We start from the raw sequence: 14883 nt of genomic DNA, 5'->3' as shown, positions 1-14883 counted from the left end.
CGGAGGGTCTGTTGTCCGGGCCTCTGGCAGTCTCTATGGGGGTGCCACAGGGTTCAATTCTTGGACCGACTCTCTTCTCTGTATACATCAATGATGTCGCTCTTGCTGCTGGTGATTCTCTGATCCACCTCTACGCAGACGACACTATTCTGTATACTTCTGGCCCTTCTTTTGACACTGTGTTAACAACTCTCCAGGCGAGCTTCAATGCCATACAACTCTCCTTCCGTGGCCTCCAACTGCTCTTAAATACAAGTAAAACCAAATGCATGCTCTTCAACCGATCGCTGCCTGCCCCTGCCCGCCTGTCCAACATCACTACTTTGGACGGTTCTGACTTAGAATATGTGGACAACTACAAATACCTAGGTGTCTGGTTAGACTGTAAACTCTCCTTCCAGACTCACATCAAACATCTCCAATCCAAAGTCAAATCTAGAATTGGCTTCCTATTCCGCAACAAAGCATCCTTTACTCATGCTGCCAAACATACCCTTGTAAAACTGACCATCCTACCAATCCTCGACTTCGGTGATGTCATTTACAAAATAGCCTCCAAAACCCTACTCAATAAATTGGATGCAGTCTATCACAGTGCCATCCGTTTTGTCACCAAAGCCCCATATACTACCCACCACTGCGACCTGTACACTCTCGTTGGCTGGCCCTCGCTTCATACTCGTCGCCAAACCCACTGGTTCCAGGTCATCTACAAGACCCTGCTAGGTAAAGTCCCCCCTTATCTCTGCTCGCTGGTCACCATAGCAGCACCTATCTGTAGCACGCGCTCCAGCAGGTATATCTCTCTAGTCACCCCCAAAACCAATTCTTCCTTTGGACGCCTCTCCTTCCAGTTCTCTGCTGCCAATGACTGGAACGAACTACAAAAATCTCTGAAATTGGAAACACCTATCTCCCTCACTAGCTTTAAGCACCAGCTGTCAGAGCAGCTCATAGATTACTGCACCTGTACATAACCCATCTACAATTTAGCCCAAACAACTACCTCTTTACCTACTGTATTTATTTTATTAATTTATTTTGCTCCTTTGCACCCCATTATTTTCTGTCTCTACTTTGCACTTTCTTCCGCTGCAAACCAACCATTCCAGGGTTTTTTTTTAGTTTTATTTTACTTGCTGTGTTGTGTTCAGTTCACCTCCATGGCCTTTTATATTTTTATTTATTTATTTTATTTATTTATACATATATTTGTTTGCCTTCACCTCCCTTATCTCACCTCACTTGCTCACATTGTATATAGACTTATTTTTTTTTCACTGTATTATTGACTATATGTTTGTTTTACTCCATGTGTAACTATGTGTTGTTGTATGTGTCGAACTGCTTTGCTTTATCTTGGCCAGGTCGCAATTGTAAATGAGAACGTGTTCTCAATTTGCCTACCTGGTTAAATAAAGGTTAAATAAAAAAATAAAAAAAAACTCAGTTGAGAATCAATCTTCAGGATGTTTTTCTCATATATATCCAATAACGTCCCAGACGGAGCATTTCTTCGTGTCTATCTAATGATTTGCAGACAAAGATATGACATACCCAAGTGTGTGGCCAAAAACTGGCAATATGACTGACCTGTCACTCCAAAGGCTCTCATTCGGTCCCACATCAGGCTAGACACCTCAATCCACGTTCTGCTGCCTGTTGACATATAGTGGAAGGCGTATGAAGTACATACAGATCCATAAATATAAGGCAATTGAATAGGTAATGCCTTTCACAGAGACCCATTTCAGAATTTTCACTTCCTGTTTGGAAGTTTGCCTGCCAAATTAGTTCTGTTTTACTCACAGATATAATTCAAACAGTTTTAGAAACTTCAGAGTGTTTTCTATCCAATAGTAATAATAATATGCATATCATATGATCTAGGACAGAGTACGAGGCCGTTTAATTTGGGCACCATTTTATCCAAAAGTGAAAATGGCGCCCCCTATTTCCAAGAGGTTTTAACATCTGTAATGTCCTGTTAAACCTCTCGGCGGGGTTGCCTTGCGAGGGGTAGAGGAGACGTTCTAGAATGACCAACACCTGAAAGCTTCTGGAGATTTCTGAAGAGCTCATTTTGGTCATGATGTAACTTTGACGGGTAATCAAACCTCGGGATGAAATCATTAAAGATGCGTTCGGCCTGGACCCATCCGGACTTGTTCTTTTGTGGGGTAAGCCTGAGCGAATCTTGTAAAATGATCTACCACTACTAGGATATACTCGTAGACACCTTGGCTGGTTTCCAGTTGCAGGTAATCAATACAGACAAGCTCTCGGGGAAAACTAGACTTGATGTTTCCCATGGGAGCTTGGACGTGGGTAACTGGTTTATTTTTGTTTTATACAAGGACATCTCGTGACAGAGGAATATATCTTTATTTTCATAAATGGCCAGTAAAATCGTTCCCTCGCGAGGTTAAGCACTCGTTCTGTAGCAAATGTCATCATGTAGATGCTTCCGTACAGTACTTACCAGGGAGAACAAGCTGTCCTTTCAAATGTCATCATGTAGATGCTTCCGTACAGTACTTACCAGGGAGAACAAGCTGTCCTTTCAAATGTCATCATGTAGATGCTTCCGTACAGTACTTACCAGGGAGAACAAGCTGTCCTTTCAAATGTCATCATGTAGATGCTTCCGTACAGTACTTACCAGGCAGAACAAGCTGTCCTTTCAAATGTCATCATGTAGATGCTTCTGTACAGTACTTACCAGGGAGAACAAGCTGTCCTTTCAAATGTCATCATGTAGATGCTTCCGTACAGTACTTACCAGGGAGAACAAGCTGTCCTTTCTCACCTGTCCTTCAATACAGTAATCCATCTTCCAAGTGAAGTTTACTCATGTAGTAATTTCCTTGTAAGCCCATTTGCTGTTCCTTGTGTGTCATTGTCAAGTGTCCTGTTGTCTTCTTTCAAACTGATTACTTCTCCAATGGCCTGGTCCTCTCGTTGTGCTTCAGTCTCAGACTCCAGTATCTACGCTGCAATTGACTCCAGCCCCCAGGCACATAGACTGTCTGTTATATCTGGTGTAATTCTCCTGTCTTATCCGGTGTCCTGTGTGAATTTTAAGTATGCTCCCTCCCCTCCTGAAGGACCTAAGCCCTAGGACCATGCCTCAGGACTACCTGGCCTGATGACTCCTTGAGGTACCCAGTCCACCTGGTCATGCTGCTGCTCCAGTTTCAACTGTTCTGCCTGCGGCTATGGAACCCTGACTTGTTTCACCGGACGTGCTACCTGTCCCAGACCTGCTGTTTTCGACTCTCTCTCTCTACCGCAACTGCTGTCTCTAACTCTGAATGCTCGGCTGTGAAAAGCCAACTGACATTTACTCCTGAGGTACTGACCTGTTGCACCCTCTACAACCACTGTGATTATTATTTGATCCTGTGGCCCATAATGTAGGCCGACTAAAGTGGCCTTCCATCAAAAACAATGGAGAAAAATGCATTCCATAACATTTTAACATGGAAGTAGCTGTTCTATCATTCAGCCTACAGTAGCAGCCAATATGTGGTGTTCAATGTAGACCTACATTCCATGAGATTTGAAAAACACATGCAGGACTTGACAGTAACCTGTTTATCCACTTGTCCTTCAGACAAGGAGGTGACTGAATGTGTTGTTTGATACAGGAAACCACTTTTATAAAATAAAATTCATTATTATTCTCGTACAATTATTACATAAATCAGACAAATTATGCTACGCCCTGCCTATTGGCTATCTAGCTAATTCAAGTCTCGCTCAAAATACAACACCGCCCCTTTAAGACATAAAAAAGCTCTTTACCTGACTGGCTTTTCAAAGGTGGCTAGAAATGCACACATTTTGTACTTTCGTAGGAAGCAACCCCTCCCCCATTGTTGACTAGAAAGTAGCTATAACTGGGCTAATAACTAGCTAACTAGCAAAACATACACAGGAAGCAACCCCTCCCCCATTGTTGACTAGAAAGTAGCTATAACTGGGCTAATAACTAGCTAACTAGCAAAACATACACAGGTGGCTACATGTAGCTCTCACTTTGATCTCAGAACAAGAGCATCTACTCCCGACCGCTCGTACTGTAGCATAAACACAGTGAACGGCACAGATCCATATATGGCAATGGCTATTTGCATATAGGCCTACTGCAGCTCTGATTGGTAATGGGGCACCGGTCTGTGTAGAGTCCAGGCTGAGTCCTTCCTGTCAATGGAATCCTACTCCAATGTGCTCTGCCTACAAGAACATCTCTTTGCACAGTTAGTTTTGTTTCGGTATGTTACATTCAAAGTGCCTAATATTGTGTTGATTTGAGCACAATTCCCACAGTAGAGTGAAACGTTGACAGTCTCAAAGGAGAGAACTCAAAGTTGAGTGAAGTTAAGTCTCGTGCTTCTGGGCAGACATTTATGCGTCTCTGTGTGATCTAGATTGTTTCCCCTCTGGTTGCGCATTTAACATGCAAATAGAAATTGGGTAAAACTGATTTGTTTCTCTGCATTAATGTCCCCGGCCACTAGGAGCGCCACCTCTGGGTGAGCAGTTTCCTGTTTGCTTATTTCCTTATACAGCTGACTGAGTGCGGTCTTAGTGCCAGCATCTGTCTGTGGTGGTAAATAAACAGCCACGAAAAATATAGATGAAAACTCTCTTGGCAACTAGTGTGGTCTACAGCTTATCATGAGATACTCTACTTCAGGCTAGCAAAAATCTAGAGACTTCCTTAGATATCGTGCACCTACGTTGCGAGCTACCATGACAAAGACCAAAGCTGGCGGGAGTACCGTTAAGGACAGTGGTGTCTCTCTGTCAAAGGTGAAGGATCTTTTAAATGAACAAAAAGAGACCTACAAGCAGTTGTTACAACAACAAGAAAATAGTTTCAAGTGTTTTGTCCAAATACTGGTGGAGTCAACTAATAACAGAATGGACGACCTGACCAGAGAGGTCCAGGACCAGAAGAACAGTTTGCAGTTCTCCCAGGGTCAGCTCAACGAGTTGAAACAGGAGAATGGCAAGACGACAGCAATCTGTATGTCATTGAGAGAGAGGACATCAGTTCTGTGTGTGAATCCATGATACCAATGACAGATAAATCAAGACTATCTCGAGGGACAATCAAGGCGAAACAACATGGTTGTGGACGGAATTGCAGAATCTCCACATGAGACCTGGACGGAGTCTGAGGACAAAGTGAGGGAAATGATTTCTGAGAAATTGAAGATGGACCACAGGAAGATTGAGGTGGAGTGCGCCCACAGGACTGGAAGACCCACCACCGGCCCAGGTGACAGGCCCAGGTGACAGGCCCAGGTGACAGGCCCAGGTGACAGGCCCAGGTGACAGGCCCAGGTGACAGGCCCAGGTGATAGGCCCAGGTGTTAGGCCCAGGTGACAGGCCCAGGTGACAGGCCCAGGTGATAGGCCCAGGTGACAGGCCCAGGTGACAGGCCCAGGCCGATAGTGGTCAAGTTCCTGAGGTTCAAGGACAAGGTAGCTGTTCTGGAAAGAGCCAAGAACTTGAGAGGAACGTAATATTTACACATGTTAAGTTTGCTGAAAATAAACACAGTTGACAGTGAGAGGACGTTTCTTTTTTTGCTGAGTTTAGATTCAATGGTTGTAAAGATGGAGAGAGGTCTAGACGTAATAAAGAGATGCTCTGCTTTTTTGACACCACACTCCATAAAGCAAGTTCTGCAGGCTCTAATTTTGTCAGATCTTGATTATTTTCCAGTCGTGTGGTCCAGTGCTGCAAGGAAAGACCTAGTTAAGCTGCAGCTGGCCCAGAACAGAGCGGCACATTCTGCTCTTCATTGTAATCAGAGGGCTGATATAAATACTATTCATGCCAGTCTCTCTTGGCTAAGAGTTGAGGAGAGACTGACTGTATCACTTCTTCTTTTTATAAGAAACATTAATGTGTTGAAAATCCCAAATTGTTTGCATAGTCAACTTACACACAGCTCTGACACACACTTATCCCACCAGGCATGCCACCAGGGGTCTTTTCACAGTCCCTAAATCCAGAACAAATTAAAGAAAGCGTACAGTATTATATGCTGGGGTGGCAGGTAGCCTAGTGATTAGAGCTTTGGGCCAGTAACCGAAAGGTTGCTAGATTGAATCCCCGAGCTGCCAAGGAAAAAACTGTCATTCTGCCCCCGAACAAGGCAGTTAACCCACTGTTCCTAGGTTGTCATTAAAAATAAGAATTTGTTCTTAACTGACTTGCCTAGTTAAATAAAAGTTAAACAAAAAAAGTATAGAGCCCTTTTTTTGCATTTTCCATCTCAAAGAAACAGCAAACCTGGTTTCACAAAACAGATAAAGCAACACCTCACAGCACAACGCCTCTCCCCTATTTGACCGAGATAGTTTGTGTGTAGTTTGTGTGTGTATTGATGTGTCGGCTACGTGTGTCTTTTTTTTAAATGTATGTAGTTCTGTCCTTGAACTGTTCTTGTCTATTGATGTTCTGTATTATGTCATTCTGTATTATGTGTCATGTTTTGTGTGGACCCCAGGAAAAGTAGCCGCTGCTTCTGCAACAGCTAATGGAGATCCTAATAAAATACCCCAAAAATACCAATATAGCATCTATGGACCAATGTGTCTCAACATTTTCCAGACCTACAACAATATTGACCAATGAACATTCAGATTGGCGTGACCTGGCACATAAATGCATATAAATCAGACATGGATATTGGTATTGTAACAAAACTTGGTACGCATGTTCCAAACACTGTCAAGAATTAACATATGCACACACTGTCCTCTACTCACATCGACCACACGGTGGCGCTATAACGGGCAAATTACATCACTTGATCTGTTTGATTTGATAGTGATGGACACATTTCACTTTACATCTGGCAAGAAGAGCTCTTAGAGATTATACCTACGCCTTTGTTGGCAGGAAACATTTTATTGGTGTAGCCGGCTATATTGTGGGAGGGTTACTTTCCGTTGCCAGAACGGTACACAACCCAGGGAGTCCAACCAATACACACACTCTCAATGTTGTTTAACAAAGCTAACTTAGAGGTATCAGTCAGGTTAGCTGTCCTCTACCTACTGGCTTAGAGGTATCCGCCAGGTTAGCTGTCCTCTACCTACTGGCTTAGAGGTATCAGTCAGGTTAGCTGTCCTCTACTTTACCTACTGACTTAGAGGTATCAGTCAGGTTAGCTGTCCTCTACCTACTGACTTAGAGGTATCCGCCAGGTTAGCTGTCCTCTACCTACTGACTTAGAGGTATCAGCCAGGTTAGCTGTCCTCTACCTACTGACTTAGAGGTATCCGCCAGGTTAGCTGTCCTCTACCTACTGGCTTAGAGGTATCAGTCAGGTTAGCTGTCCTCTACTTTACCTACTGACTTAGAGGTATCAGTCAGGTTAGCTGTCCTCAACTTTACCTACTGACTTAGAGGTATCAGTCAGGTTAGCTGTCCTCTACCTACTGACTTAGAGGTATCAGTCAGGTTAGCTGTCCTCTACTCTACCTACTGACTTAGAGGTATCAGTCAGGTTAGCTGTCCTCTACTCTACCTACTGACTTAGAGGTATCAGTCAGGTTAGCTGTCCTCTACCTACTGACTTAGAGGTATCAGTCAGGTTAGCTGTCCTCTACTCTACCTACTGACTTAGAGGTATCAGTCAGGTTAGCTGTCCTCTACTCTACCTACTGACTTAGAGGTATCAGTCAGGTTAGCTGTCCTCTACCTACTGACTTAGAGGTATCAGTCAGGTTAGCTGTCCTCTACCTACTGACTTAGAGGTATCAGTCAGGTTAGCTGTCCTCTACCTACTGACTTAGAGGTATCAGTCAGGTTAGCTGTCCTCTACCTACTGACTTAGAGGTATCAGTCAGGTTAGCTGTCCTCTACCTACTGGCTTAGAGGTATCAGTCAGGTTAGCTGTCCTCTACTCTACCTACTGGCTTAGAGGTATCAGCCAGGTTAGCTGTCCTCTACCTACTGACTTAGAGGTATCAGTCAGGTTAGCTGTCCTCTACTTTACCTACTGACTTAGAGGTATCAGTCAGGTTAGCTGTCCTCTACTTTACCTACTGACTTAGAGGTATCAGTCAGGTTAGCTGTCTTCTACCTACTGACTTAGAGGTATCAGTCAGGTTAGCTGTCCTCTACCTACTGGCTTAGAGGTATCCGCCAGGTTAGCTGTCCTCTACCTACTGGCTTAGAGGTATCAGTCAGGTTAGCTGTCCTCTACCTACTGACTTAGAGGTATCAGCCAGGTTAGCTGTCCTCTACCTACTGGCTTAGAGATATCAGTCAGGTTAGCTGTCCTCTACATTACCTACTGACTTAGAGGTATCAGTCAGGTTAGCTGTCCTCTACTTTACCTACTGACTTAGAGGTATCAGTCAGGTTAGCTGTCCTCTACTTTACCTACTGACTTAGAGGTATCAGTCAGGTTAGCTGTCCTCTACTTTACCTACTGGCTTAGAGGTATCAGCCAGGTTAGCTGTCCTCTACCTACTGGCTTAGAGGTATCAGTCAGGTTAGCTGTCCTCTACCTACTGACTTAGAGGTATCAGTCAGGTTAGCTGTCCTCTACCTACTGGCTTAGAGGTATCAGTCAGGTTAGCTGTCCTCTACCTACTGACTTAGAGGTATCAGTCAGGTTAGCTGTCCTCTACCTACTGGCTTAGAGGTATCAGTCAGGTTAGCTGTCCTCTACTCTACCTACTGACTTAGAGGTATCAGCCAGGTTAGCTGTCCTCTACCTACTGGCTTAGAGGTATCAGCCAGGTTAGCTGTCCTCTACCTACTGACTTAGAGGTATCAGTCAGGTTAGCTGTCCTCTACTTTACCTACTGGCTTAGAGGTATCAGTCAGGTTAGCTGTCCTCTACTCTACCTACTGACTTAGAGGTATCAGTCAGGTTAGCTGTCCTCTACTTTACCTACTGACTTAGAGGTATCAGTCAGGTTAGCTGTCCTCTACCTACTGGCTTAGAGGTATCAGTCAGGTTAGCTGTCCTCTACTTTACCTACTAGCTTAGAGGTATCAGCCAGGTTAGCTGTCCTCTACCTACTGGCTTAGAGGTATCAGTCAGGTTAGCTGTCCTCTACTTTACCTACTGACTTAGAGGTATCAGTCAGGTTAGCTGTCCTCTACTTTACCTACTGGCTTAGAGGTATCAGTCAGGTTAGCTGTCCTCTACTCTACCTACTGACTTAGAGGTATCAGTCAGGTTAGCTGTCCTCTACTTTACCTACTGACTTAGAGGTATCAGTCAGGTTAGCTGTCCTCTACCTACTGACTTAGAGGTATCAGCCAGGTTAGCTGTCCTCTACTTTACCTACTGACTTAGAGGTATCAGTCAGGTTAGCTGTCCTCTACTCTACCTACTGACTTAGAGGTATCAGTCAGGTTAGCTGTCCTCTACTTTACCTACTGACTTAGAGGTATCAGTCAGGTTAGCTGTCCTCTACCTACTGACTTAGAGGTATCAGCCAGGTTAGCTGTCCTCTACTTTACCTACTGACTTAGAGGTATCAGTCAGGTTAGCTGTCCTCTACTCTACCTACTGACTTAGAGGTATCAGTCAGGTTAGCTGTCCTCTACCTACTGGCTTAGAGGTATCAGTCAGGTTAGCTGTCCTCTACCTACTGACTTAGAGGTATCAGTCAGGTTAGCTGTCCTCTACTTTACCTACTGACATAGAGGTATCAGTCAGGTTAGCTGTCCTCTACCTACTGGCTTAGAGGTATCAGTCAGGTTAGCTGTCCTCTACCTACTGGCTTAGAGGTATCAGTCAGGTTAGCTGTCCTCTACTTTACCTACTGACATAGAGGTATCAGTCAGGTTAGCTGTCCTCTACCTACTGACTTAGAGGTATCAGTCAGGTTAGCTGTCCTCTACTTTACCTACTGACATAGAGGTATCAGTCAGGTTAGCTGTCCTCTACCTACTGGCTTAGAGGTATCAGTCAGGTTAGCTGTCCTTTACTTTACCTACTGGCTTAGAGGTATCAGTCAGGTTAGCTGTCCTCTACCTACTGACTTAGAGGTATCAGTCAGGTTAGCTGTCCTCTACTCTACCTACTGACTTAGAGGTATCAGTCAGGTTAGCTGTCCTCTACTCTACCTACTGGATTAGAGGTATCAGTCAGGTTAGCTGTCCTCTACTCTACCTACTGACTTAGAGGTATCAGTCAGGTTAGCTGTCCTCTACCTACTGACTTAGAGGTATCAGTCAGGTTAGCTGTCCTCTACTCTACCTACTGACTTAGAGGTATCAGTCAGGTTAGCTGTCCTCTACTTTACCTACTGACTTAGAGGTATCAGTCAGGTTAGCTGTCCTCTACTTTACCTACTGGCTTAGAGGTATCAGCCAGGTTAGCTGTCCTCTACCTACTGGCTTAGAGGTATCAGTCAGGTTAGCTGTCCTCTACCTACTGACTTAGAGGTATCAGTCAGGTTAGCTGTCCTCTACCTACTGGCTTAGAGGTATCAGTCAGGTTAGCTGTCCTCTACTCTACCTACTGACTTAGAGGTATCAGCCAGGTTAGCTGTCCTCTACCTACTGGCTTAGAGGTATCAGCCAGGTTAGCTGTCCTCTACCTACTGACTTAGAGGTATCAGTCAGGTTAGCTGTCCTCTACTTTACCTACTGGCTTAGAGGTATCAGTCAGGTTAGCTGTCCTCTACTCTACCTACTGACTTAGAGGTATCAGTCAGGTTAGCTGTCCTCTACTTTACCTACTGACTTAGAGGTATCAGTCAGGTTAGCTGTCCTCTACCTACTGGCTTAGAGGTATCAGTCAGGTTAGCTGTCCTCTACTTTACCTACTAGCTTAGAGGTATCAGCCAGGTTAGCTGTCCTCTACCTACTGGCTTAGAGGTATCAGTCAGGTTAGCTGTCCTCTACTTTACCTACTGACTTAGAGGTATCAGTCAGGTTAGCTGTCCTCTACTTTACCTACTGGCTTAGAGGTATCAGTCAGGTTAGCTGTCCTCTACTCTACCTACTGACTTAGAGGTATCAGTCAGGTTAGCTGTCCTCTACTTTACCTACTGACTTAGAGGTATCAGTCAGGTTAGCTGTCCTCTACCTACTGACTTAGAGGTATCAGCCAGGTTAGCTGTCCTCTACTTTACCTACTGACTTAGAGGTATCAGTCAGGTTAGCTGTCCTCTACTCTACCTACTGACTTAGAGGTATCAGTCAGGTTAGCTGTCCTCTACTTTACCTACTGACTTAGAGGTATCAGTCAGGTTAGCTGTCCTCTACCTACTGACTTAGAGGTATCAGCCAGGTTAGCTGTCCTCTACTTTACCTACTGACTTAGAGGTATCAGTCAGGTTAGCTGTCCTCTACTCTACCTACTGACTTAGAGGTATCAGTCAGGTTAGCTGTCCTCTACCTACTGGCTTAGAGGTATCAGTCAGGTTAGCTGTCCTCTACCTACTGACTTAGAGGTATCAGTCAGGTTAGCTGTCCTCTACTTTACCTACTGACATAGAGGTATCAGTCAGGTTAGCTGTCCTCTACCTACTGGCTTAGAGGTATCAGTCAGGTTAGCTGTCCTCTACCTACTGGCTTAGAGGTATCAGTCAGGTTAGCTGTCCTCTACTTTACCTACTGACATAGAGGTATCAGTCAGGTTAGCTGTCCTCTACCTACTGACTTAGAGGTATCAGTCAGGTTAGCTGTCCTCTACTTTACCTACTGACATAGAGGTATCAGTCAGGTTAGCTGTCCTCTACCTACTGGCTTAGAGGTATCAGTCAGGTTAGCTGTCCTTTACTTTACCTACTGGCTTAGAGGTATCAGTCAGGTTAGCTGTCCTCTACCTACTGACTTAGAGGTATCAGTCAGGTTAGCTGTCCTCTACTCTACCTACTGACTTAGAGGTATCAGTCAGGTTAGCTGTCCTCTACTCTACCTACTGGATTAGAGGTATCAGTCAGGTTAGCTGTCCTCTACTCTACCTACTGACTTAGAGGTATCAGTCAGGTTAGCTGTCCTCTACCTACTGACTTAGAGGTATCAGTCAGGTTAGCTGTCCTCTACTCTACCTACTGACTTAGAGGTATCAGTCAGGTTAGCTGTCCTCTACTCTACCTACTGGCTTAGAGGTATCAGTCAGGTTAGCTGTCCTCTACTCTACCTACTGACTTAGAGGTATCAGTCAGGTTAGCTGTCCTCTACTCTACCTACTGGCTTAGAGGTATCAGCCAGGTTAGCTGTCCTCTACCTACTGACTTAGAGGTATCAGTCAGGTTAGCTGTCCTCAACTTTACCTACTGGCTTAGAGGTATCAGTCAGGTTAGCTGTCCTCTACTCTACCTACTGACTTAGAGGTATCAGTCAGGTTAGCTGTCCTCTACTTTACCTACTGACTTAGAGGTATCAGTCAGGTTAGCTGTCCTCTACCTACTGGCTTAGAGGTATCAGTCAGGTTAGCTGTCCTCTACTTTACCTACTAGCTTAGAGGTATCAGCCAGGTTAGCTGTCCTCTACCTACTGGCTTAGAGGTATCAGTCAGGTTAGCTGTCCTCTACTTTACCTACTGACTTAGAGGTATCAGTCAGGTTAGCTGTCCTCTACTTTACCTACTGGCTTAGAGGTATCAGTCAGGTTAGCTGTCCTCTACTCTACCTACTGACTTAGAGGTATCAGTCAGGTTAGCTGTCCTCTACTTTACCTACTGACTTAGAGGTATCAGTCAGGTTAGCTGTCCTCTACCTACTGACTTAGAGGTATCAGCCAGGTTAGCTGTCCTCTACTTTACCTACTGACTTAGAGGTATCAGTCAGGTTAGCTGTCCTCTACTCTACCTACTGACTTAGAGGTATCAGTCAGGTTAGCTGTCCTCTACTTTACCTACTGACTTAGAGGTATCAGTCAGGTTAGCTGTCCTCTACCTACTGACTTAGAGGTATCAGCCAGGTTAGCTGTCCTCTACTTTACCTACTGACTTAGAGGTATCAGTCAGGTTAGCTGTCCTCTACTCTACCTACTGACTTAGAGGTATCAGTCAGGTTAGCTGTCCTCTACCTACTGGCTTAGAGGTATCAGTCAGGTTAGCTGTCCTCTACCTACTGACTTAGAGGTATCAGTCAGGTTAGCTGTCCTCTACTTTACCTACTGACATAGAGGTATCAGTCAGGTTAGCTGTCCTCTACCTACTGGCTTAGAGGTATCAGTCAGGTTAGCTGTCCTCTACCTACTGGCTTAGAGGTATCAGTCAGGTTAGCTGTCCTCTACTTTACCTACTGACATAGAGGTATCAGTCAGGTTAGCTGTCCTCTACCTACTGACTTAGAGGTATCAGTCAGGTTAGCTGTCCTCTACTTTACCTACTGACATAGAGGTATCAGTCAGGTTAGCTGTCCTCTACCTACTGGCTTAGAGGTATCAGTCAGGTTAGCTGTCCTTTACTTTACCTACTGGCTTAGAGGTATCAGTCAGGTTAGCTGTCCTCTACCTACTGACTTAGAGGTATCAGTCAGGTTAGCTGTCCTCTACTCTACCTACTGACTTAGAGGTATCAGTCAGGTTAGCTGTCCTCTACTCTACCTACTGGATTAGAGGTATCAGTCAGGTTAGCTGTCCTCTACTCTACCTACTGACTTAGAGGTATCAGTCAGGTTAGCTGTCCTCTACCTACTGACTTAGAGGTATCAGTCAGGTTAGCTGTCCTCTACTCTACCTACTGACTTAGAGGTATCAGTCAGGTTAGCTGTCCTCTACTCTACCTACTGGCTTAGAGGTATAAGTCAGGTTAGCTGTCCTCTACCTACTGGCTTAGAGGTATCAGTCAGGTTAGCTGTCCTCTACCTACTGACTTAGAGGTATCAGTCAGGTTAGCTGTCCTCTACTCTACCTACTGACTTAGAGGTATCAGTCAGGTTAGCTGTCCTCTACCTACTGGCTTAGAGGTATCAGTCAGGTTAGCTGTCCTCTACCTACTGACTTAGAGGTATCAGTCAGGTTAGCTGTCCTCTACTCTACCTACTGACTTAGAGGTATCAGTCAGGTTAGCTGTCCTCTACCTACTGACTTAGAGGTATCAGTCAGGTTAGCTGTCCTCTACTCTACCTACTGACTTAGAGGTATCAGTCAGGTTAGCTGTCCTCTACTTTACCTACTGACTTAGAGGTATCAGTCAGGTTAGCTGTCCTCTACCTACTGACTTAGAGGTATCAGCCAGGTTAGCTGTCCTCTACTTTACCTACTGACTTAGAGGTATCAGTCAGGTTAGCTGTCCTCTACTCTACCTACTGACTTAGAGGTATCAGTCAGGTTAGCTGTCCTCTACTTTACCTACTGACTTAGAGGTATCAGTCAGGTTAGCTGTCCTCTACCTACTGACTTAGAGGTATCAGTCAGGTTAGCTGTCCTCTACTTTACCTACTGACTTAGAGGTATCAGTCAGGTTAGCTGTCCTCTACTTTACCTACTGACTTAGAGGTATCAGTCAGGTTAGCTGTCTTCTACCTACTGACTTAGAGGTATCAGTCAGGTTAGCTGTCCTCTACCTACTGGCTTAGAGGTATCCGCCAGGTTAGCTGTCCTCTACCTACTGGCTTAGAGGTATCAGTCAGGTTAGCTGTCCTCTACCTACTGACTTAGAGGTATCAGCCAGGTTAGCTGTCCTCTACCTACTGGCTTAGAGGTATCAGTCAGGTTAGCTGTCCTCTACATTACCTACTGACTTAGAGGTATCAGTCAGGTTAGCTGTCCTCTACTTTACCTACTGACTTAGAGGTATCAGTCAGGTTAGCTGTCCTCTACTTTACCTACTGACTTAGAGGTATCAGTCAGGTTAGCTGTCCTCTACTTTACCTACTGGCTTAGAGGTATCAGCCAGGTTAGCTGTCCTCTACCTACTGGCTTAGAGG

The sequence above is a fragment of the Salvelinus alpinus genome, chromosome 30, assembly GCF_045679555.1.
Source record: "Salvelinus alpinus chromosome 30, SLU_Salpinus.1, whole genome shotgun sequence".
NCBI classification, from domain to species: domain Eukaryota; kingdom Metazoa; phylum Chordata; class Actinopteri; order Salmoniformes; family Salmonidae; genus Salvelinus; species Salvelinus alpinus.
Note: the sequence above shows the minus strand (reverse complement) of the source record.